Here is a 27,130-nt window from a genome sequence, read left to right as displayed (position 1 = left end):
GCGCAAACTGCCATCTCTAATGATGATTTATGCCTGGGACCAAGGGGACAGCGGCCATGCATAACTGTAGCAGTCACAAACACCCCATAGAGCGTCGGTCGTCGGGGAAATGACACCCCTCCACCCCCGGTGGCTCCTCAAAAGAAGAAAGAAATGACAAGATGGATATGTCGCAACAGCTGTGAGCACCGGGCATAAGGGTGCGGGGGGCAACCGTACCGATGCGTATTGATGAATGACAAGCGAGTGGATACATGAAAAATGCATGCGCGGCCGCACCAGATATACACTTATTTCCCCCGCCGACTGGAGCTCATTTACCATTGGTTATCTTTGACACTGGTGTAGACATGCGTGGCGCTTTCGAAGATATTTCCTCGGAGGAGGGGGGGAAATAAGCTACAGTGAGACCTCAACTTACGAACTTAATTGGTTCCCAGACAGAGTGTGTAAGGCGAAAAGTGTGTATCAAAAAAAAATATCCCATAGGAAACCATTAAAATGGGAATAATCCGTTCCCGGGTTTCCATAAAACATACTTTTCAACTAAATAAGCCTTAAACTACACACAACATACCTTATTCTATGTATAATAAATGTGCTATTGTATTGTAATGAAAGAAATACAATGCATTGTATCATAGTCACTTTATTTACATTTGTGATGGTCATTAATGGCTTGATGGAATGGTGTTGAAGGTCAAAGGGAATTGCTGTTTGGAAAGAGAGGCGCATTACATGAGGACTGTAATTAAAGAAATGAACTGTGCTGTAAAATAAAGTTTTATTTACCTTTTTGATGGTCGTTGATGGCTTACGGATACCTTCCATAAGGACTGTTGGTAACTTAACCTCTGGTGCTGTTCGGTCGTGTGCTTCCGCCGAAGATCACTCCGCCAGCCGTGGTGGGTGTGTATTATGAAAATAGTGCTTATTATAAGGTTTAATTTACAGGAATTTGACTTTTGTAAGACAAGGTGTTTGTAAGTTGAGGTCTCACTGTATTTTGTAAGCGGTGAACTTGCGCACTTTGTGAGGGTTGGAGTAAAACACACTCATGACGAGCTTTTGCCGCCCGTGCGGCGTGTGTACAAACATGATGTACGGCGCTTAATGTTCGGATCTGTTGACACGCGCTCTTTGACTCTGCTACTAATTATCGTTGTTTGCGCAGGGTAAACAGAGAATTTCATTGGATAAAAAAAAAATCCTGCTCATTATTTGTACAGTCGACAGAATAAAATGCTTACAAGTAAACTTGAACTGAGATTGACTTTTGCACATTTCGCTAACAATGAGTGTGAGGTAGATTGTGTGTGTTTGTGTGGCAGATGGCATAACTTTGGGCTACAGTGTCAATCGCGCTTGATGATGTCATATCTAGCGAAGTGTGAAAATTGCTCAAGCACGTCTGACCACACACGTGGGTTGGAGGTCCTCTCAGCTTTTTGGAGAATGGCAGATGCCAAGTCAAAATAATAAATACATAAAAATTGGGCATGAAATAAAATAAAAATTTGAAAAAAAGGATTGAACTAAAACTACATTTTACCCCAAAAAAATATTTTTGTCTTTTGTAATTAATTTAATACATTTGAGACTGAAAATAATAATCTTATTAATAAAACTAAATACCTAAATAATAATAAATGAGCTAGATAGTCAGATAGTCAGATAGCTAGATACAGTGAGACCTCAACTTACAAACACCTTATCTTACAAACGTCAAAAATTATTTTTTTAATTTCTGAAAATTAAACCTTATAATAAGCACTATTTTCATAATACACACCCACCACGGCTGGCGGAGTGATCTTCGGCGGAAGCACACGACCGAACAGCACCAGAGGTTAAGTTACCAACAGTCCTGATGGAAGGTGACTCTCCTTCCATAAGCCATCAACGACCATCAAAAAAGTAAATAAAACTTTATTTTACAGCACAGTTTATTTCTTTAATTACAGTCTTCATGTAATGTGCCTCTCTTTCCAAACAGCAATTCCCTTTGACCTTCAACACCATTCCATCAAGCCATAAATGACCATCACAAATGTAAATAAAGTGACTTTATGATACAATGCAGAGCATTTCTTTCATTACAATACAATAGCACATTTATTATACATAGAATAAGGTATGTTGTGTGTAGTTTTAAGGCTTATTTAGTTGAAAAGTATATTTTATGGAAACCTGGGAACGGATTATTCCCATTTTAATGGTTTCCTATGGGACTTTTTTTTGAGATACACACTTTTCGCCTTACACACTCTGTCTGGGAACCAATTAAGTTCGTAAGTTGAGGTCTCACTGTAGCAAGATAGCTAGGTAGCGAGATAGCCAGAAAACAAGGCAGCGAGATAGCCAGATAGCTAGGTAACCAGATAGCTAGGTGGTTGGATAGAAAGATAGCTGGATAGCCAGATAGCTGGGTAGCTAGATAGCTAGCTAGTTGCGTGAAGTTCATACTGTCTCCTCATTATCTGATGAAGGTGGAAACACACGCCGAAACATGTCAGGTGATTGAACCACCTAAAACGCCACTGTATGTAATAAAATAATCTGTTGTAAATTAGATAGATAGCCAGCTAGTTAACCAGCTAGATGGGTAGATAGCCAGGTAGTTAGCCAGCTAAACAGCTAGATCACAGGTGTCAAAGTCAAGGCCCACGGGCCAAATCCGGCCCGCCACATCATTTTTTTCGGCCCGCGAAAGCAAATCAAACCATGATGATTGCTAAAATCTGAGCCAAAATTTCATATTTTTGGATGTCAACCACATTAAAAGTCATTATTCTTGACTTCAGATTTGAAAACAAGTTATTCATTAATTTGCTGTGTGCTCTATATGTAATATTTGAAGGGATTTAAACATTCTAATGATAATAAAAATGACTTTGACACCCCTGAGCTAGATAGATAAATATTTAATTCAATAAAAAAAAAAAAAAAATCATCTGTGGTTCTTTTGCCGTGTGTTGCCGAGAAGTGAAGTCATTTTGCGGCAGTCAATAAAAAAAGTGCCACCAGATGAACTAAGGTGACAAGCATGCTTGCGGCTTGTGTGTTTGGAATAACTTCCCAGCTAGAAGCGCAATGCAACCTCGCACTTCGACACCGTGAGGCAGACAAGCTAACCACTCTCACACAGGGCCGCTGCTTTTGTTTGTTTTTTTTTTAATGTATAAATAATAAAATGGAAATTTGGAGAATGTTGGACTCCCCAACCGAGTCGGGACATGATGTCATGTCATTTCATCAAACTAGTAAAGGTCAACGTTTACAGATGACCGTTTATTCCATCATGACCCCATGGCAAAATATGTGACAATATGCTTTACGCTGTCAGTTCAAGCCACGGCCAGATTGCAGGAGAACAAAACCCATTAGAGGAATGTGTCCCTTACCTTTAGGACGTGACATTTTTCTAATTAACGTTGGGAATTACAATCAGTGGCCTGGACGCCGGAGCAGCGTACGAGAAAGGTGATTAATCTCAAGATTGGCGTTTCCAAAAGAATATAAATCATCAATCCTGTCAAGCACCCTGCCTGAAGCTAAAAATGTGAACTTTAAATATGTTTTTTTTTCACTTCTTTTGTCCATGTTAGTGAGGACATTAGGGAAATATAAAAGCGAAGTCGCTCGCTGTGTATACACGAAGCATTACAACATGGGTTTAATGAAGGCAATGAAGCACAAACTTTGTATAATGAGAAGCTTTCACACCTTGACGTTGGCACAAAAATGGCATACTTTGCCAAAGTTCTTATGCCAAAACAAAAATCCCAAAAGGCCTTTTGATTCTCTCTTCTTTAACTCATTCACTGCCAAATGTGCAAAAAATGCGTACACTGGAGTGCCAGGGTTTTTGTCATTTTCACTCAAATTGCAGTAGCCACAGAATATTAAGTATTAGGACTACATCAACATTCAATGTGTACGAAACCTAAGACTTTTATCAGGAAAAAAAAAGAGTTAATTCCTAAATTATACGCGTCTGGAGTTATATGAGCTAGAAATGAGGGAGGCTGTCCAAAATATAACGCAATACATACATATTGGTTTATATAGCGCTTTAACAACAGTTGAAGCTGGAATAAAGCGCTAACATGGAAAAAAGGTAAATGCTTTGACAGAGGCCATGGCCAGCACTGTATCGGCACCCATACAAGGAACAAATTTGGGAATGGCGCTCTGTCATATTTTCAATTCCCGAATAAATTTGTGAATGGCAATGAATTAGTTAATTTTTGTCACAGGAAAAGATGGTGTAATACTGTAGGAAGGCAGTTGCGTTATTATAGTAATACTGCAAAATACAAATGTGGACACCCTCGTGGAAGGAAAAAAACATTGTTAAATAATAATAATAATAATAATAAAATTTCAAAGCACCTTTCAAAACTCTCAAGGACACTTGACAATGATGGGACAATAACTTTTTTGTGCAGGTGAGCAGCGGCAGCCATTCGCGCCAGCGTTCACTCTACCCGGAAGTAACACAGCAGCGAAGTTATGAAAGGAAGAGGAAAGGAAAGAAAGAAGTAGAAAACAAAATATAGGAGCTGCTGGAAAGGCAGCCACTCTCACGGTGCCATCTTGAAGTAAAAAAAAAAAAACAAACAAAACTGAATAACAAATAACAAATAAAAATAAAAATAATACATTTAATTTCTAAGCGCCTTTCAAAACTCTCAAGGACACTTTACAGTCACGGACAAGAACTTTTTTTTTGTGCGGGTGAGCAGCGGCAGCCATTCGTGCCAGCTTTCACTCTACCCGGAAGTAACACAGCAGCTAATATGACAACACAAAGACACAGAGTAATTCATGGTGGAATGTGCACGTCCACGACAAGCTAAATGTTGAAAGCATGTTGCCAATTGCATGCATGTTTTGTCATGTGACAAAGAAAAAGCTTTTAAAAAATGACATGAAAATCGTCATACCAGTGTGGCCATGAATTTGCAATTTACAACTTTCGGGTTATGATCTTAAAATGGATATGTTGCGATTAAACATGATTAAATTGCCAATTTTACAATAAAAGCATTGCAGTAAATACAAAGACATTTTCTGACTGTTTCTGTTAGAGGTCTAACCAGCGCTTTATATTTTTATTTCTCCCTTCGCAAGAAAAAAACAAAACCCGAACACATTCAGGAATGGCGCTCGACGTCATATTTTCAATTCCCGAATAAATTTGTGAATGGCAGCGAATGAGTTAAATGTGGTAGTTGGTAACAGTACCACCACCTACAGGTCTGGAGGGGAACAGCAGCAACAGTAACATATACAGTAAAGTCTGTTATATCAATATTGGTTATATCGATAGTACTGCTTATTACGATACTATTTCTATGAACGCAAGGAGAAAATTTACATGCCGCAGGATCGGATATATCGATAGTCTGGTTATATCGATATTTTTTCCGACTCCCGAGAGTATCGATATAACGAGACTTTACTGTATTTCAATAATAAATAATACATTTCATTGATATTTTACAGTGAAATTAAATCGGCAGCTTTTGAGTAAACAGCTTCTATTTTATCAATAATTTAATCCAAAAAAAAGTTTATTGTCCCGTATTTGCCACCAGTCTGTATTGTTCAAGCGACCTTTACGTGTCGACTTCCTGCCACAAAAGTCCAATTCAATCTCGCTCGCAGCCAAAGGACATTTGAACGTTTCCGGCGGGCGGGTGGGGATTTACGGCATCAAAGGGTCCGACATACGGCGACGTGTGTTGCTTTGGTTTGCCGCCGCTTGACAAGCCACACAGGAATACTGCGTTTAGCTGCCATAACTACATGTCAGCCTCTCTCCTTCGCTCCCATCTGTTTCCCTCCGCTTCCATTATCTCGTCCCCCTCATGCCGAGCAGCGCGTCCTTGCAACCTCCTCCGTCTCCCCCATCCCCCGCTTTGCGCAGATAATACGTGGAGGCAATCCAAGTCGGGTCTCTCGAGTCCTGCCTGGGTGACTTCCATGGCTAGTTTTACGCCCCCTCCCAGGCTTTACTATCTGTGAGCCGAAGAACTGGCAACTTGGGGGAGGCCCATTGTTGGAGGGATTAACCAAACGTGGCAGTTATTGTGCGGGCCACAAAAACACACGTGGGGTCACATTGTCCAGTGACTACGTCCACAGCATAACAATATGCTTAAAGGACAACCGACACCATTTTTTTTGTTTCCCAACTGACAGCAGAAAAACGTTTTATAGCATCTAAAATACCCAAAACACACAGGCTGCTATTTATAGTCAAATGCAAAACACCAATAAAAATGAGTTAGTGTCCCAAAACTACTTCAAAATGACCTCAGAGACGCAGAGTTTCAGAAGGTACAATGAAAAGGTTTCTTCGGCCGTTATTTGTACTTCTTTGAAGGTGTCGGATGTTTCGCTCCTCATCCGAAAAGCTTCATCAGCGAACTAAAATTGTGCTGGGAGCTCTGGCCCAATATACAGTATATCCCAAATGTCTAGAGGTGACTGTGCCAGACCTCTGCATTGATAGGTCCCTGCTCTAAGGTTTGGGGGAGCACAGGACTATTCCTTGATTGATACCAGAGTGAATGGGGCAATAAGGGCCACTCATAGAACATCATCAGACAGGATAATAATCATATTAGCTTCAGGGAATAGTGCTCTTCTTCCCCCAACCTTAGAGGAGGGACCGATCAATGCAGATGTCTGGCAGAGTCACCTCTAGACATTAGGGAGATACTGCATATCGGGCCAGATCTACCAGCACAATTTTAGTTCGCTGATGAAGCTTTGCGGATGAGGAGCGAAACATCTGACACAATTTTAGTTAGCTGACGAAGCTTTTCGGATGAGGAACGAAACATCCGAAAACCCTCAAAGAAGTACAGATGACGGCTGAAGAAACCTTTTCACCGATAACCGATGCTACTGCCCATGTTACTCTCTTCACTTCGAGCTATTTAAGTCGAATTTTTATGGCTTAAAGTATCACTCAAATTTTGACCTGTCAAACTTTGAGAACGCGCTTACATTTGACGTCAAATAACGGCATACAACATCCTTATTGCCAATTGCCTAAACCTCACACATGTCGCCTGCTAGTCCATCTAACTGCAGTTATTGATCGGTGATTCACATGAGAGCAAGAGCTGCCCAAGACTTTATCAGCATCTGAAAACGCAGCGGTGATACTGCAAGGTGTAATCCCCGGCACGTGAGATGATCTCTAACAGAGGGAACTGCAGATAAGAGTCCTCCTTCGGGGTCCAGTCTGTGTAATCATGTTGAGATTTACTCTTATACACACACACACACACACACACACACACACACACACACACACACACACACACACACACACACACACACACACACACACACACACACACACACACACACACACAGAATAGAAATGTACACAGGAGCTAAACCGCCGCAAAAAAAAAAAAAAAAATACATAAAAATTAAAGGTGGCATAACATATTTATGGGGACTTTTCTAATGTGGTTTTTGTTTTGCTTTTCGTGATTGTTCTATGCATCGAATGAATCCTCTGCGTAATCGTGCCTATGCAAAAAAAAAACTGTAGAGTCTCTCGAAAGTAGCTCAGGATCTTATCCTAGCCCAGCCTCACCATGGAAACTCAACTGTGATTATGAAGCAAATGTATTGTCCTACTTAAGCCTGGAATAGTGATAGAGAATAGACAGAATAAATGCGCATGCTTAGAAGGCCCGCAATGGAAGCATAGAAAATCTGGAGTCAATCTGAGGTGAACAGACACAGCCTGTTAAACAGTCATCTTCATGTAGGAGATCTGGTCTTGGACTAATTTACGACTTGGTAAACTCCTTGACAGGAAGAGGTCATTAGCAAATCTATCAGTTCATGGAAAGGACAACCTATTAAAATGTCTATGTCGTGTTGTTTTATAGTTGTTGGTGCTTGGTATTCAAATCAAGAAGACTATGTTTTACTCATGTATCACTTAAATTTGCATATACTCTCAATAAATAGCTTGGGAGAGGGCTGTAGATGTTGGGCGTCGGTCATGAATGGCTGTATCTCCTGCCGGCAGTAAAAGACAATCTTCCTGTGTTCGAGCCTTTGTTCACAGTGTCCGACCGAATATCTCTGACAAATAGTCAAAACACACAAACACGTTTTTGCGAAATTGTGGGGACATCGTGTGTGAGACATTTGGCACGCACACACACACACACACACACGCACGCACACACACACACACACACACACACACACACACACACACACACACACACACACACTGAAAAGCCGACATCCTTTCGGCACATAGAGACGATTGCATGAAAGAAACGTGCTCAGCGAGACTTTGCTGCAGTCAAATCAGGTGAGTGTAGCATTTTAAATGAAACGCGATGCGTTCAAAGGAAGTTTGAAAGGCCACGAGGGCCACACGGAGGCATAGGAAGAAAAAAAAACAGCGCGAGAAAGAGGCGTCGCATAAGACGGGGAAAAAGATTTGGAGAGCCATGGGGCGATTAAAGTCGCAAATCGTAAACAATTCACAAGATAAAAAGAAAAGTGGAATATGAAGATAGTCATAATATATATTGCAATTTAAATGTTTAGCAAGAAAATAAGTGTTATATTGCACAACTGGAGGAAAAAAAAATTGTCATTTGACAAGACTAAAGTGACTATTGTTTTTTAGGAGATTAACTCATTCACTGCCGGACGATGTGCAAAATAATGTGTGCACTCCATTGCCAGGGCTTTTGTCATTTTCACTCAAATTGCAGGACCCACACAATATTGAGTTTTCGGACTACGTAAATATTCAATGCAGCATAAGAAACCTTACTCTGTTCTTTCATCAAAAAAGGGTTAATTCCTACATTATATGGTTCTGCAGTGATCAGAGTTTAAAATGGGGGTAGCTGTATAAAAGCCAAATGCTGGCGCCTCAGAGGTCTGACCAGCGCTTTATCGGCAATCCCTCGCAAGAAAAACGAAAACCCGAACGAATGGCAGTCCATGTCATGCTTTTCAATTCCCAAAAACATTCGGGAACGGCAGTGAATGAGTTAAAAATTACTCATACTTCAACATCTTTTCTATTTCCTTACACATCACAGTCTACTCTGGTATAAAGATTCCCATTCCGCTAACCACCCTCCCTCCCTCCGGAGCATTAGATAAATCTGCGCTCATCTCGCGCTAAAGGCAAGAAGGAACATTTTGAAGAATTATTGCCCCTCCCCCAATAATGTCATAACGGGATTATTCTGCTTCCAAGGTCATACAAGTGTAAAATAAAGCAATTGTTCAAAATCATTTTAATTTTTAGGAAAGCACAATATTCAGAGTGCAAGCGCAACCAAACATGTTAATTCTAATCTAATTATGAACACAATGTAAATACCAAATAATAATGATAATAATAATTATCAGACATGGTCACCAAGGACATCATATAGACAGCAATAAGTTTGAAAATATCGCATGTGGAGTTGATGTTGGCTCGCGAGCGACATTTCAGAGCGGTGTTGGGTTTCCTCTCACTTACCTGATCAATGTTAGCGAATAGGAGACTTGTTTTATGGATTCCGCTGGAATCTATATTTTCCTGGTTTGCTCTGCCGTAGAGTCACATCCCATCATCAAAGGTAACTGCAAGTATAAAAGAAAAAAAGAAATATATTGATTGAAAAATATTACAAATCACAATGAAGTTACACTGTGTTAAAGTTATGAAGACAGGAATTTATATATATATATATATATATATATATATATATATATAGGCTTATTTAGTTGAAAAGTATATTTTATGGAAACCCGGGAACGGATTATCGCCATTTTAATGGTTTCCTATGGGAATTTTTTTTTTGAGATACACACATTTCACCTTACACCCTCTGTTTTATTTTTTTATGTATTTTTTCTTGCGGGGGGTGCCAATAAAGCGCTGGTCATTTTTCCCTTCCATGAGGAGCAGCATTTATGCCGCCCCCATTTCAAGCTCATATAACTCCAGACTCATATAACTTAGTAATTAACTTTTTTTCTCTGATGAGAAAATAGAGTCTAAGGTTTCTTATGCCGAATGGAACGTTCATGTAGGCCTAAAACTCAATAATCTGTGGGTCCTGTAATTGGAGTGAAAATGACAAAAACCCTGGCACTGGAGTGGACACATTTTTGCACATCGTCTGGCAATGAATAAGTTAATGATGAAGGGTTGAATATTCACTTGCTGTCTCACTTTTGCATGAGTAAAATGGTCTATTTATAGTCAAATGATAAAAAAATGGGCATTCCTTGTTTTAGGACCTTATCTGCCTGCAAGTTATTCTTGTTAAAAAAAAGAAAGAATAAAAATTTAATAAAACATATCTACTCGAATAAGCTTATAAATTTTCTGACGGTTCTATTACCACATTTTCCTATAACATTTTTACTTATTTCCATAAAAGCTCCAATGGTGTTCTTGTAATGCAGTGTTACTAAAATCCCAACTGCCTTTCTGCAATATTACATCATACTTTCCTGTGACAAAAATTAACCCATTCACTGCCATTCACCAATTTATTCGGGAATTGAAAATGTGACGTAGAGCGCCATTCCTGAATTTGTTCGGGTTTAGTTTTTTTCTTATTTGGGTGCCGATAAAGTGCTGGCCATGGCTTCTGGCAATGTTTTCCCTTTACACAATGGGCATTATTTCCCATTATTTCCATTATTATTTTTCCATGTTAGCGCTTTGTTCCAGCTTCAGCTGTTGTTAAAGCGCTATATAAACAAATACAGTAAAGTCTCGTTATATCGTTATCGGATATATCGATAGTCCCGGTTATATCGATACTATTTCTATGCACGCACTGAGAAAATTACATGCAAACAGGGTCGGATATATCGATAGTCCCGGTTATATCAATATTTTTTCGGACTCCCTTGAATATCGATATCACGAGACTTTACTGTATGTATTGCATTGTATTTTGGACAGCCGCCCTCATTTCAAGCTCATATAACTCCAGACCCATATAATTTATGAGTAAACTCTCTCTTTCTGATGGAAGAAGAGAACATAAGGTTTCTAACGCTGCATCGAATGTTTATGTAGTCCCAAAACTCAATATTCTGTGGGTCCTGGAATTCGAGTAACAATGACAAAAACCCTGGCACCGGAGTGGACACATTTTTGCACGTCTGGCAGTAAATGAGTTCATATTCATTCTTGTACACTCGTCCGTCTAAATGGAAGGTTTGCCCATGCGGAAACCAGACTTAAGCACTCAATTGTCAAGTGTACGTTTTACCAATCCGTCATTGGATGCGCGGTGACCAGGGTTGCCGTTTAACAGCACCGTTTGTTTCTAACCGAGACAAATTGACCGAGAGGGACACCAGAGAAGAGGCGGGGAGGGATTACTGAACACATGCACGCAGAATAAACACTAGCGGTAAACTCCGCAGATCAATAGCCACGCTAACTAAAACATACACATGCGCAGAAAGGAAAATAAATACACAAGAATGTGCGCACTTGAGAGTCCGATGCGGATCAATGCTCACAGTGCGGGGAAGCACATCAATGACCGCATATTTGTATTCGGCAAACATCTCAAACCAAAACGTGTCTGAAACGTGGTAGAAATATAACAGATACATAAGATAGAAAAGGGTTAGTCATAAATCTATATGCCACTATCACGATCGGGTTGGTGACCAACGGGTGGTGCTGTCGGCCCCACCTGCACCTGCACAGGTGTTGGTCGTTCCAATCATTGGCAGTGAAAAGGACTCCCGGCACGGCCATTCCGTGTCGGGTCATTGAATGTGTTTGCTTCACCCTGTCAGGTTTGTTTCATCTTGACAGATTTTTTACTCATGGTGTTCTTTGATACTTTGTACTTTTCTGTCCGGATGACTTTGATGTGTTAGATTTTGTTCCTGCTGACTTTATTTTAATACAATTTATCAAATACAACCTGCTGCTCCTTCCTGCCTGCTTATTTGGGATCTACAACCATCACCGCCTCGCAAACCGTGACAGAGTGACGCAAACACATTCAATGACCCGACACGGAATGGCCGTGCCGGGAGTCCTTTTAACTGCCACTGTTTGGAACGACCAACACCTGTGCAGGTGCAGGTGGGGCCGACAGCGCCACCCGTTGGTCGCCAACCAGATCGTGACAGCCACAAACCACTTTTATTCAATGGGAAGCCATTGGATAGCCAAATAGCCTCAGATTAATTTGGATGCAACATTAGCATCTCTGTTGTCGCTATGCTAACGTGAGATCACAACAGTAGAGTAACCGATATTATGGAGACATATGGAACTGTGGTTTTATTAATGTGCTTGTTTTGTGATTGTAAAGTGTCCTTGAAAGCATTGAAAGGCACTTATAAATAACATCTATTATTATTAAAGGATAACGACACAATATTTTAGTTTCCTAACCGACATCAGAAAAACGTTTTTATAGCATCTAAAATACCCAAAACACGCAGGCTGATATTTTTAGTCAAATGCAAAACACCAGTAAAAATGACTTAAAGTGTCCCAAAACTACTTCAAAATGACATCAGAAATGGCGAGTTTCTGAAGGTCCCGCCCCCTTGTTTGTGACATCACGCCAGGATGTCTTGCGTTGCTCGAGAATCAAAACAATGGCTTCAGATTGAATGTGAATGTAGTACTCAATATTCCGCGAGTCCTGCAATTTGAGTGACAATGACAAAAAAAACTGGCACTGGAGTGGACACCTATTTTCACATCGTCTGGCAATGAATGAGTTAACAATGAAGGGTTGAATATTCACTTGCCAGTTGACTCGCTTTTGCATGTGTAAAATTGTGTATTTATTGTCAGATGATGACAAAATGCTGCTTCCTTGTTTTAGGACCTTATCTGCCTGCAAGTTATTCTTGTAAAAAAAAAAAAGAATAAAAATGAACTAAAACAACTTTCCAACTACATAATGTGAAAGAACGAGCCGAATAAGCTTATAAATTTTCTGACGGTTCTATTACCACATTTTCCTATAAAATTTTAACTTGTTTGGCAGTGAATGAGTTTGAAGAAAAAACATTGACCATTGAATTGAAGTAAGTTAGATTCTTGCTTGACATTATCCATAAATAATAAAGTGAATAATAAAGGCAAATCCAATCCAATCCATAGCAAATAGCATAAGACCATAATCAAGTATTGGTAATCAAATATACTGTAAATGGTTACATACTCATACTCCAAAAAATATAGCATTAATGCAGCGCTGCTGTCGTGGTTACGAGATGCGTGCATGATGATAGACATCCAAAAATAATTCTCAATCAGCGCCATACAGTTTTTTTATTCATTTGTTTTCTATTCATTTGTAATCACAACTAACTGCGTTCGTGTCAGTCAGGAATAGACTTGAAGTTAGGTGGCCAAAGCATGCCTCATTGAGCAAATTTTAATTCATCCTCCCTACTAACTTGACATCCATTGAACTCAGTCTCCAAAGAAAAATTATGAATGCATTGTTAACAAAAATCCCTACCTACTTGGGTAATTTCTCTCAAGAAATTAAAAAGATAGCAGGTGTGAAGCTGCCCACGTGTCTCGGGTAAGTGAGGCTGTTATAGTGAGACAGTCTAAATAGTGTCTGATTAGATAGAAGCGTAATCTCTTCAGCTCTAATGTCAATTAAAATTCAATATGGCTTGCGTTTCAGCACACACAAACGCGCACACACACACACACACACAAACACACACACGCACACACGTTTTCATGTTTTCTGAGGACCACTTTTTAGATCATCACTTACACACACACACACACACACTTGAAAGAAAAATATATGTATGTAGCTAAATGCTAAATGTAGCTGTAATATAGCTAAATAGCTATGATTTTACAAAAGATCCTTCCATTTTTTGGCGGGAATCCTATTTAGGGTCCAAATATGAGAATAACTCCTGAAAACTGTGCAGTGCAGTTCATGGCTGCCGGACTAGTGACATTTGTTCAATTTACATTATATTATGTATTCATGAGCCAAACCGAGTGGCTTATTTGCCGTTAAATTAGCACCTTGACATTAACTCATTCACTGCCAGATGATGTGAAAGAGTGTGTCCGCGCCAGTGCCAGGGTTTTTGTAATTTTCAATCAAATTGCAGGACCCACAGAATATTGAGTTTTAGGACTACATAAATATTCAATGCTGCATAAGAAACCTTACTCTCTTCTTTCATCAAAAAAAGGGTTATTTCCTAAGTTATATAGGTCTGGAGTTATCAGAGTTTAAAATGGGGGCAGCTGTATAAAAGCCAAATGCTGCCCCCTCGTGGGAGGGAAAAACATTGCCAGAGGTCTGACCGATGCTTTATCGGCACCGTAAGAACAATGAAAACCCGGACAATTTACGGAATGGCAGTTCATGTCATGCTTTTCAATTCCCAAATACATTCGGGAACGGCAGTGAATGAGTTAAAAATTACTCAATTTGTAGTTGCATAGTTCTGATAAGCCTGATGAATTATGGGTAAAACTCTTTCACACCTAATTTATCAACTACCTTCTCTTGACACTCATATGACTGTGTGTAATATTCAAATCAAGCACAAAAAAAACCTCACGAAAGCTTTTAGGATGAGAACACCAAGTCTGGAAATCCTCAGCAGCCTCTTACTCATAATGTCGCTCCTACTAAATGCAATTTGAGCAATAAAGCATTCCGACGTGCACAGATTTGAACATTCCGCATACGACAGGCTGTCTGCCGGGACCTGAGTTGTCTAAGAAAAGCAGACAGTGTGATATGGGAATCTCTTGCTGCTCGTTGGCATATGTAGGGCAGCATTGAGTTCTAAACCTCCCCGCCATCCCTCCACTCTCGTTCAATCACACGACGACAACAATAAAACAAACTGCTGTCAAACTTCAACTGCAATCATCACCACCCTATGGTACATAGTGTATTCTACTATTTAGCTAGATAGCCGGATACACTAGCGAGATAGCCAACTACATGAGCGAGATAGCCAACCACACGAGCGAGATAGCCAGTTACACTAGCGAGATAGCCAGCTACACCAGCGAGATAGCCAGCTACACCAGCGAGATAGCCAGCTACACCAGCGAGGTAGCCAGCTACACCACCAAGATAGGCAGCTACACCAGCGAGATAGGCAGCTACACCAGCGAGATAGCCAGCTACACTAGCTAGATCGCCAGCTACACTAGCTAGACAGCCAGCTACAATTGCGAGGTAGCCAGCTACAATAGCAAGATAGCCAGGTACAATAGCGATATAGCAAGTTACAATAGTGAGATACCCAGCTACAGTAGCGAGATAGCCAACAAGAGTGTGCGAGATAGATATATCAAGATAGATAGCTAGCTAGGTAGCGAGAAAGATAGCGAGATAGATAGATAGCTAGAAAGATAGACAAATAGGTCGATAGATAGCTCGTTGGATCGGTCAATGGCTAGATAGCTAGATAGATAGATAGATACATATCTAGACAGATAGCTGTCTAGCTAGCTAGCTATATCGATAGCTACTAGCTAGCTAGCTAAATCGATAGCTACTAGCTAGCTAACTAGATTGATAGCTAGATAGATAGATAGATTAAACCTTCTCAATAGCCCTTCTTTGGTAAATCAGCACAAAATTGGACATGTTGACAATTTGGATATTTTTACCCACCACTTCTAACTTTCTAACCGATCAACTAAATGTGTTTCTTTTGTTTCACAGGTGAGCGTTTGAGCTAGTTAGTTAGAAGCTACTTCTAAAAGATTTGAACATATCCAAAAGCGTGTAGCGGGAATCACACACACGCAGAAGATGAACCATCACCTTGTATGCAGAAGAAATAATGGTTAAAAGCATAAGGAGTGAGCGGTGACGTTGGGGTGCAGAGAGTTCAAAGAGATGGACGATGGAGGGAGGGAGCAACAGACACTAAAGGGAAGAAAAAAAAGTCGATTTGGGCAACTCCACCGGGTCTCGTTAATTCGGCTTAATTAGACAATATATTGCTGAGAACACATCCTGCTACTGCTGTTTTTGTGTGTGTGTGTGTGTGTGTGTCTAGTCTTGTGAGGACCATTAACATTTTATACCATATGTAGCGAGGACATTTTTGACAAGTGAGGACCTTTTGGCCGGTTCTCACAAGTTTTTCATTCTAAAGGCTTCTAGAGGGTCTATATATGCATCTGTTAAAGTTTCAGAGAGGTCCTCACAAATTCACCCAAAATAATTTTTTGATGTGTATTTTCATTTCACTTGGATACACACAATTTTTACTCACTATGTGTGTTTATGTTTGTGTGTGCGTGGTTAATGAGAGGAAAAAGTTCATACCACAAAAAGTCAAAGGATATTTTATACCAAATTCACTACAACGGTGAGGACTTTGAATGTAGCCATTCAGAAACATCACTCCTGCTGTTATTTCAGTTTCAAGTCCACTTGTTATTTCTTTGTTTTTAAAGAAGTTGAAGTGGGAAATGAGGTGACATTTAGTGTTCAAATGTAACAGTAGTTCTTCACTAAATGTATCAGCCACAGTGGTCCTCAATCCTTATCTGGAGTTATACGGACCTCACAAACTATTGAAACAGGAATGCGTGTGTGTGTGTGTGTGTGTGTGTGTGTGTGTGTGTGTGTGTGTGTGTGTGTGTGTGTGTGTGTGTGTGTGTTCAATGAACACACAAGGGAATTACCCTTTCAATTTAAGCCAACATTTAGCACACCGGCATCTCCTTGGGATATGCAAGTCATTGATATTCTGCTTGTCTGCACAAAATGTATGATTACAAAAAAAAAAAAGAATAAGCACACTAAGACAATACACGCCAAAAAAAAAAAAATAAAAGAGAGGCAATGACTACATCATAGAATAAACAAGAATTGTTTCCACCACTCATTTTAAAAGCTAATTTGCCCATCATGTTAAAAGAAAGTGACACACTTTCGGTGCCCTATGTACACACTCTGAAAGGGGGGGGGGGTGGCTCAAGTATGACCCAATTAATAAAGACGCACACACACATAAGTGCCTGCGCACACACAATGTATGTTCAGGAGGCGTGTAAATGCTAGGAGCAGACCTTATTAATTCAGCTCATTTAGCCTCAGTCCAGCCATTAAATTTAAGCTTGACCCTGTAGCTCTCAATGCAAAACCAACACTGCCAACTTGACTGCCGGCACGTCATTACTAAATGATGTGCCAGCAGCCATTACTTTTTGTTATGCATCGCATCCTCCTGGAGCGTCAACTGGAAAGAAGGATTTACTCCCCGCCCACATACTCTACGCAGCCAATCGTAAGCGAGCTTGGCGGATCGGGGCCTGAACTCATTGGTAACACTTGAGCATTGCCGGGCGCTGATTGGTCAGCCTTGATGTCCGTCGCGTAAACATCCAGTCCTTAAAACCTCTATTGCAGATAGTGCGTGAGATAGCTAGCGTGAGATAGCTAGCGTGAGATAGCTAGCGTGAGATAGCTAGCGTGAGATAGCTGGCGTGAGATAGCTATCTATCCCGATTGGTCAGGATGCTATATAAAATCTAACTAACAGCATCTCTGTCCAAACATTTTTCAACATACTGTAACTCGCAAAAAGATTCTGATTATTCATAACCCGAAGGTTCATAAATTGGGGAGCATCTGTAATCAGATTAGCTTCAGGGGCTAGCCTACTGATCCCCCAAATTTAGAGCAGGGACCTATCAGAACAGAGGTCTGGAACAACCACCTCAGTCCATTCGGGATATATATATATATATAGGTCCAGCCTTACCAGAACAACTTTAGTTCTCTGACGAAGCTTTTCGGATGAGGAGAGAAATGTACGACACCTCCAATGAAGTAGAGATGACGGCTGAAGAAACCTTTTCATTGATGGTTTCGCTGTGTATTTTGAAAAACCCTGGACATTACCCATTTCAGGACCCCCCCCCCCCCCCCCACACACACACACTCCCACCTGCCAAAGTGAACCCCTCTTTCGATCAAAGCGTGGTAAACATTATCATAGATGGATAAGAAAAATGAGACCAGGAGGGGTCAGGAGTCAGGATTCCAGCAGTGAAGCAACTGACATCAATTCAATTAGAAGCAAGCGAGACAGTGTTATCTTCCTCAGCGACAGCTGGGGTAGAAATAATGGTGGGGGGGGGCGAAAGCTGCAGGGGCGCCAAAAACCAGATAGTTACGCCGATAAACTAATCACTACCGATAAAAGGAGAAGTCGCAAAAGCTGGTTACGGTTCACAAAAGTCAACTGCCGGCAGGTTGGAAGACGTCACCTCAGTCAGTTGGGCGTGAGTCGCAAAAGCAGAAGAGGATGAAAATCACGAAGAAGCCTTCAGCGCGACAACAGAAGATCATGAAGGCTCCAGTTTTTGATGCCGTAAGCATGGAAAGCGAGGAAATGGAATGTGGAATGTGACGCGTACGAATTTAAAAAAAAACATACAAATAAATAAAAATATAAATCAAATATCAAATATAACCTCGGAATAACCTGAGAATAAAAAAATACAAATTAATAAAATACAAATAAAATAAAAAATAATCTAAAAATTAAAATAAAGATAAAAATAAAACTTCACATAAAAATGTAATTTAAAATATAAATAACAAAGTAATGTGCTAAAAATTGTGACTAAAAATTAAAAGAAATAAGTGTAAGTGTAAATATAAATGTAAATATACAAATGTACAAATGTATAAACATAAATATAAATACCTAATGAATAGTCAAATATTTTTTTATTTGACACTGTAAAAATCAACATTTTAGATTTGCAATGATAAATGAAATGCATGGATCAAAATATCGATCAAAAAAATATTACTAATCTAAAGCTCCAGTTAACAAATACTGATATTAAAAAAATGAATAAATAATAATAATAATGATAATAATAATCTTTCTTTTCCTTTCGGCTTTTCCCTTCAAGGGGTCGCCACAGCAAATCAGTGGCCTCCATTTTTAGAGGTTTGAATAATAATAATAATAATAATAATAATAAAAATAACAATAATAATAACAATAATAATGCAGTAACAATAACACAATAACGCAATAACAAAATAATGCAATAATGCAATCATAAAAAAAATAAAATACATTTTCAAACAGCCAAGGCCATAATCATGGCACAAAAAAAAAGCCAAAGAAAAAGCTAAATGCTTGACAATCTTTTTTTTTCGCCCCATACGGCATTTGGACTTTATATACGGGCACTTTCAACATATTTCTCAAGCCTTGCAAACCAAAAGGAAGCATTATAAAAGAGTGAGCGGCTACTAAATAAGACTTTTAAGACCCTTTAAAAAAAAAAAAAGCAATCGACCTCACGCAAGCTCTTTCCCATACCCGTTTTTCTCAGTGGTGTCCGACGGAGCCATTTGTAAACACTATAAAATGTTAATTATTCAATTCGTATTTATTATTGCCTGAGTAGGCTAATCTCGCCTTGATGCGAGCGGGCAAAGAAAATCCTCCTTGAAGTCATTGAAGTTAACTTTATAATTAGAACACAGAGGGTCCAGTAACAAAATGAGGCAGAGTGGAGAGGAAGAAGCATAAATTGAGCACATTGGCTGATAACCGCAGATGGGAGGAAGGGGGCGGGGGGGTTAGGAAGTGGGTGTGGGGTGTTGCTTCAGTAATCAAACATAATTATCATTGCGACATTATCCTCATTTTCCCGTGCATGCAAAACAGCAACAGAAGTCGCCTTGATTAAACCTCGGTCTGTTTGCATGATGTTCTGCTAAAACACCAAGAAAATATCATTTTTTGGGGGGAGACGGGGGTCTTGGTATGCATGATGATTGCGAGTGATTGTAAAATGGGGCACGTCGCAACTAACCCATGAAATTTAACTTATTAACTGCCAGACGTGCAAAATTGCTCTGCTCGTGTTCATGACCTCCAAAATACCCTGAAAATTGCTACCGTCGTTCATTCAAGGGGCATAAATGGTGCGGATCTCTACTATTTTAGCGACATGGCTAACCGTTGTGCCTATGCGGCGGCCATGTTGACAGGGGCAATTTTTCCATTGGGTGTAAGGGGTACTTGAATATATGTTGCACCTTGATCATCGACTGACGCTTTTTTTTTTTTTTTTTGGGTCGAAATACAAAATTAACTCATTCACTGCCAGACGTGCAAAAATGAGTCCACCCCAGTGCCAGGGTTTTTGTCATTGTCACTTGAATTAAAGGTTCCACGGAATATTAAGATTTAGGACTACATAAACATTCAATGCAGCGTAAGAAACCATAGACTATCTTATGACATCAGAAAAAAATAGTTAATTCCTAAGTTATATGGGTCTGGAGTTATCTGAGCTTGAAATGGAGGCGGCTCTACGAAATACAATACAATACATATTGATTTATATAGCGCTATAACAACAGCAGAAGCTGTAAACAAGCGCGCACATGGACAAAAGGCTAATGCTGCCCCCTCGTGGAAGGGAAAAAAATTGCCGGAGTTCTGACCAGCACTTTATTGGCACCCCCCTTACATGAAAAACCAAAACCCGAACAAATTCAGGAATGGCGCATCACGTCATACTTTTCAATTCCCAAATAAATTCGGGAATAGCAATGAATGAGTTAATGACATTTTTTGCAGTGCACAGTAACTTTTTAAGTTTCATGTTTTAAAATATGCCACAGTCTCACGAGACTTATTGACTATTGTTCACAATTGAATTATTGTTGTTTTCGACGACCTTTGAACTCTATCGTTATTCATACCTTTTATTTGATCAGAATCGCAATTTGTGCTATGTGCCCATTATCATGTCTCATGGAAGTATGGCCCTTAAAGGACAACCGACGTCTCCGGACAAGTTGTGTCCATAATTTGTGAAATGGCTTCAAATGACTTCGACTAAGCGTATTTTAATAAGATTCCACCGCATATAGCTATATTTTACGTTTTAAGACTCGCGCTGAATATTCCGGAAGTCTTGTTTTTGAGTTGGTGACGAGTCCTCACCCTACGTCACTGAAGGAACGCCCCTAACCGAAAAAAGAACACATTGGAGCAGTCCTTCTATCACGTCAATGCATTTTGCTGTACTTTGTTCTGAAAACATCATGTAGGACCAAAAAGAGGCAGAAGAGGGCAACGAAGCTCCATGTCAGGAATTAATCAGCCTGTGGAAACGGGCTGATTAATTCCTTACACGGCTTTGTCGCCATGTTCTGCCTGTTTTGGGTGCGACATTTCCCACCCCTGATGCCTCAAAATGACACAGAATAAATAATATTTAATCAATTGCAAACATGTATGCTTTCTTCTTCAGAACTATTTGAATCATATTCATAATTGGATGAGTAACAAGAAAGCATATTCTCTGAATCTGAAGCCTTTGTTTTGATTCTCGAGCAAGGCATGACGTCTTGCCGTGACACCACGAACATGGGGGCGGGGCCTTCTGAAACTGGACACTTCCGGTTTCATTTTGAAGTCGTTTTTGGACACTTTAAGTCATTTTTATTGGTGTTTTGCATTTGACTAAAAATACCATACTGCATGTTTTGGGTATTTTAGATGCTATAAAACGTTTTTCTGATGTCAGTTAGGAAACAAAAAAGTGACGTCGGTTGTCCTTTAAAATTCGATGGGAGGGGACCAGGATTTCTACGCTGATAGTACCATGCCGTCGCGAGTGAGCAATATGGCAAGGGGGGGAAAGGGGGGCGTGAAAGAAAAAAAAAAAAGATGAATCCTGAACCTTTGTGCCAAAGTCTTCCCCTGCAGCAAGGTTGCCTCTTGCCTCCCATCAGGAAATATCTGTCCTTGTGCGCTGCTCTGAGCTTTTTGTTTATCTTTATCTCGCTTCCAGCCAGATGGAAAAAAAGGAACATTTGACGCATAAACTTTGTGAAGGCAGGTCTCTGCTGAGGCCGCTGACTGACTTGAGAATATAAAATAGGTGAATGGAAGGAATTGTGCGTACGAAGGAATTGTGCGTTATGTTAAAATGGGGAGAAAACATGACCCGCGTTAGCATCTCAGGGCTACGCTAACTGATTACCGAGCGAATGTAACAAAATCGAAATCAACCCACCCAGCCCAAGTGTGTGTCTCCATGTTGTAATAATAATAATAATAGTAATAATAATAATAATAATACATTTCATTTTAAGCGCCTTTCAAAGCTCTTAAGGACACTTTACAGTCACAGACAAGCATAGGTACAATAATAAATAAAATGCAATCACAAATAGAATACAATAAATAAAATACAGTTATAAAGAGAAACGAGAGAAAGAGCTACACAGAAAATGCGATTTTAAATAGGTGGGTTTTGAGATGGGATTTGAAGGTGGGAAGAGAATCGATGTTATGAATGTTGGGAGGAAGTGAGTTCCAGAGTTTGGGGGCAGAGCAGCTGAAAACCCTGTCCCCCATCGTACTGAGACGGGCAGGAGGGAGGAAGTGGATCTGAGGGAACGAGAGGGAATAGAAATTTGAAGGTCAGACAGGTATGGGGGGGAGGGCAAGGTTGTGGATACCTTTAAATGTATAAAGAATATATTTTTTTTTTAACTGACATAAAAACGTTTTATAGCATCTAAAATACCCAAAACACGCAGTATGATATTTTTAGTCAAATGCAAAACACCAAAAAAAAAATGACTTAAAGTGTCCAAAATCTGCAAAAAATTGAGCTGCGAATTGGGCATTTTCAGAAAGTCCCGCCCCCAGTTCATGACGTCACGCCAAGACGTCAATCATTGCTAGTGAATCAAAACAATGGCATCAGATTAGGACAATATGCTTTCTTGTTACACCTCCAGTTATGAATATTATTCAAATAGTTCTGAAGAGGAAAGCATACATGTTTGCAATCGAAGAATTTATTCTATGCCATTTTGAGGCAACATTGGGGAGAAACACCAGAAAATAGGCACAAAATGGCGACCTCCTGTGGCCACCTCCGTTTCCACAGGCTGATAAATTCCCTTATATGGAGCTTGGACACCCTCTTCTGGCGGCTTTTGGGCGCAACACAAGGTTTTCTGACCAAACAATACAGCAAAATACATTGACGTGATGGAAGGACTGCTACAATGTGTCTTTTTTTTGTGTGGGGCGTTCCTTTAGTGACGTCACGTACGGACTCGTCACAAACTCAAAAACAAGACTTCCACAATATTCAGCGTGAGTCTTAAAACGTAAAATATAGCTATATGCGGTGGAATCTTACGCTCAGTAGAAGTCATTTGAAGCCATTTTACAAATTATGGACACAACTTGTCCGGAGACGTCGGTTGTTCTTTAAAGTTGATTCTATATTTGACCGGGAGCCAGTGGAGCCCTTGCAGGACGGGTGTGTGTGTGTGTGTGTTCCTGTGAGAGTCGCCACACAAGCGCCATTTTTTTAAATTATTTTTGTCGGCGAGTGCGTGAAAGCCACGACGCCTTTTTGAGTCTGTTTGAAAAAGTGTGTCAGCATTCATAAGGAAGGGTGTGTGTATGCTTTTTGGGAGTTTGAGAGTGGGGATATGAGTCTTTCTCTGTGTGTGTGTGTGTGTGTGTGTGTGTGTGTGTGTGTGTGTGTGTGTGTGTGTGTGTGTGTGTGTGTGTGTGTGTGTGTGTGTGTGTGTGTGTGTGTGTGTGTGTGATGTAGCTGCATAAACATGCACAGTACTGCATACTGATCAGGGACAATAAAACCTCCATTAAAGATTTATTCAGGAGAGTCGAGGAGGCTGAGGGCTGAGGGTGGAAGGTTGGGTGGGTGGGGAGGGGTCCCTCAGGTTTATGTCACAGAGTGGATTACGCTGAAGACACCTCACCCCCCCACCTACTCATGATGGGCGGGAATGCGCCATTTTAATAGCCCCATCACCTCCAGCTATGATAGCAGACAATGGCTCCTTGAGCATCCACTTTTCCTCGCAAGTGTCCCGTCCGCGGTCACCACCACACCCCCCACCTCAATTATAGATCCTATCGGTGTCGTAGCACAACAAGCCTCGGGGCCCCCGCCCTGTCAAAATGTCACCTGAAGCCAATGGCAAGAGACAGCCTGGCGGCTTTTTTTTTTAAGTTAATATCTACAATAAGACTGCGGCGCAAAAGTAGAAAGGAGGCGGTGAGCCTCGGGGATGGGGGTCCGCCGGTGGGGGTGTAATCTAATTCACCCGCTCTCCTTCCTTGTCCAATGAAGTGTGCTGTCGGCTTTATCTCAAGAGCTACACAAGCAACTACCCCAGCCCCCCCGCCCCCCTCCCAACCCATATCCCAACCCCTGTTACTCCTTTTCTTTGCCTTCATCCTGTTTGAGATGATTGAGATTCCGAGTTTACCGCAGATGACATTTGAGCAGCCGTTTTGCTTCTAACTCGCGCTAAACGGAGAGGCGGAAGAAGGCCGGCGGTTGGGAATGGGAGTTATTCAGAGGAGTGGGTGTAGAGTTGGGAGGCGTGGGGGGAGGGGGGTTCTGTGTGTGGGCAGAATAAGAAGTGAAGGGGCTCGCACAACTAAATGAAATGCAATCAGTGACAAGAAGAAAAGAAAGTCCCGAATGGATGGAAATGGGAGTGAAGCTGCTGGTGCATTCAAGACCGCTGGGAAATGGCAAACTTAAAACCATTATCACAAAACATGAGCGGCAATCATGATGCGCTACTGTGAAGTATTTTTGATGAAACCATTTTTTTTTTCAAAAGACACTCATGGAACTGTTTCAAATTGTGAAAAAGAGGAGGGGCATTTTTTTCTTTCAGTTTACAGTGAGACCTCAACTTACGAACTTAATTGGTTCCCAGACAAGCCTTAAAACTACACACAACATACCTTATTCTATGTATAATAAATGTGCTATTGTATTGTAATGAAAGAAACTACACAACATACCTTATTCTATGTATAATAAATGTGCTATTGTATTGTAATGAAAGAAATACACTGCATTGTGGGGTTTTTTTCGGTCCCATCATAGTAAAATTATCGACGTGTGCATTCAATGAGAGGGGGTGTGCAAAGTAGCGCCGGCTGGAGCGCTGTTCGGTCGTGTGCTTCCGCCGAAGATCACTCCGCCAGCCGTGGTCGGTGTGTATTATTAAAATAGTGCTTATTATAAGGTTTAATTTTCATAAATTAGAGGTTCTCTAAGATGAAAAGTTTGTAAGATAAGGTGTTTGTAAGTTGAGGTCTCACTGTACTTCTCATTGTTTTATGTTATTATTATTTTTTTAAAGATAAGATCATACTTTCCTGGCAATTGTTTTTTTTTTAATAGAAGAGATTTATTTGTTTTGTTGTTACTGTGTAGTAAAAAAAAACATCTGTCTGAAATGCAAAATAATGTTATTCATATAATTTAATTACTTTAATTTATTAATTTCATTTAAAACATAATTTGTAATTAATTATTTTTGTTAATTATATTATTATCTTATATTATTATAATATATTATACACCAATTTAAAATTGCATTCTGTGTAGCTCTCTCTCCTTTCTATATAAATAATTAATTTGTATTTTATTTATTGCATTGTATTTGTGATTATATTTTATTTATTATAGTACCTATGCTTGTCTGTGACTGTAAAGTGTCCTTGAGAGCTTTGAAAGGCACTTAACATGTAATGTATTATTATTATTATTATTATTATATATAGTAATATTGTTATTATTATACAGATATTATATCAATATTATTAATTATACTACATCAATATTATTAACTATACTACATCAATATTATTAACTATATTACATTATATTATATTATATTACATTATATTATTGAGGTTTTTTTGCCTTTCCAGCAGCTCCTGAATTTTGTTTTTCTACTTCTTTCTTTCCTCTTCCACAACTTTGCTGCAGTTAAATGTAAATTTCTCCACTGCGAGACGAATAAAGGTGCATCCTATCCAATCCCATCCAATCTAATTATGGCTGCCGCTGCTCACCCGCAGAAAAAAATATCCCGTGACTGTAAAGTGTCCTTGAGAGTTCTGAAAAGGCGCTTATAAATGATATGTATTATTATATTATTATTATTATATTTGGAAAATGTTTTTTATTCATTGAAGGTGCGCCTAATAGATGAAAATAAAATTGAAAATACAACATTCATTGGGGGTACGCTTTATACTCCGGAAAATATGGCAAACTTTATGTCTGTGCCTCGCTACAGTTGGGGGGGAGGCGTGCAGGTTAGGGAGATGGTCGGTGACTCACCGTTTTTGTCCACATATGAAAAAAAACAGAGGCTAAAATGTCGGTGGGGGGATCAAACGAAAGGCCAGAGGGCAGGGCGAGAACAACAAGTGGAAACGGAGGCTGCGGAAAGCGTGGCGCTTTCATTAGCGAGATTGATTAGATGAATGTAGAAGCTAACGGCTTCTCTGCTCTTTAGCTAAATGCCATCGATGGGCCGATCGGCGCGGCAGCTTCAACAACAACACATAAATTAGCGCAACGGAGACGACAACGATGAGAATGGAGGATGGCCATGGCGAGTGGAGGGGGGGGGGGGGTGCAATCACCAGAGAAGCACTCAGCTGCGAGTTTACTGATGACCTCATCAAGCGGAGACAACACAATGCAACTCTACTGTCATGTATTTGGCTTGCGTGTCCTTGTTTTTAGTGACAGTAATCCACCGTATGTCACCTACCCGGTCATATATTCTTTATCCTCTGAGAAAATCCATATAATTATCACTGCAACAAGCTGGAGAAAACTGATTCAAAATCTTATTTCAAAGCACCTTTTGTATTAGCCACCCTCAACCCCCCACCCTGGGAACCTATCGTTTTATTGCCAGGTCCTGACCAAATAGGAAAGTAGTACATAAATGTGTGTCAAACAAAGAGACAGTACTGTACATTTTAATTGAGAAATGAGATTTTGTATGTCAGGGAGAAGCTAAATTTAGCCCGTTTTGTCAGTGGAGATGTATTGGATTGGATTTGCCTTTATTAGTCTCGCAGTGGAGAAATTTACATTAAATTATTAGATGAAATTGCAGAGAGGCTTAGCCGCGTTAAAAAAAAAGATTACTTTTTGATTATCCTGACTTTTAATTTTATTGTTTTCTTGACTTGTTTTATTTTTTTGCAAATCACAATC

At 39.9% G+C, this 27,130-nt stretch overlaps 1 protein-coding gene across 1 annotated transcript in view; it reads right to left on the bottom strand.

The window, feature by feature from the left end:
* dab1a (DAB adaptor protein 1a) overlaps positions 1 to 27,130 on the bottom strand; it is a 214,407-nt gene that overhangs the window by 174,528 nt on the left and 12,749 nt on the right. Inside the window, exon 2 of the mRNA XM_088999991.1 lies at positions 9,545 to 9,648. The gene's annotated coding sequence lies outside the window, so the exon portion shown is untranslated. The remainder of the gene's footprint in view (positions 1 to 9,544; positions 9,649 to 27,130) is intronic.

This window comes from Hippocampus bargibanti, linkage group LG07 (assembly GCF_051943395.1).
Source record: "Hippocampus bargibanti isolate YZ-2025 linkage group LG07, ASM5194339v1, whole genome shotgun sequence".
NCBI lineage: Eukaryota > Metazoa > Chordata > Actinopteri > Syngnathiformes > Syngnathidae > Hippocampus > Hippocampus bargibanti.
Note: the sequence above shows the minus strand (reverse complement) of the source record. Positions and strands in the feature narration are given on the sequence as shown.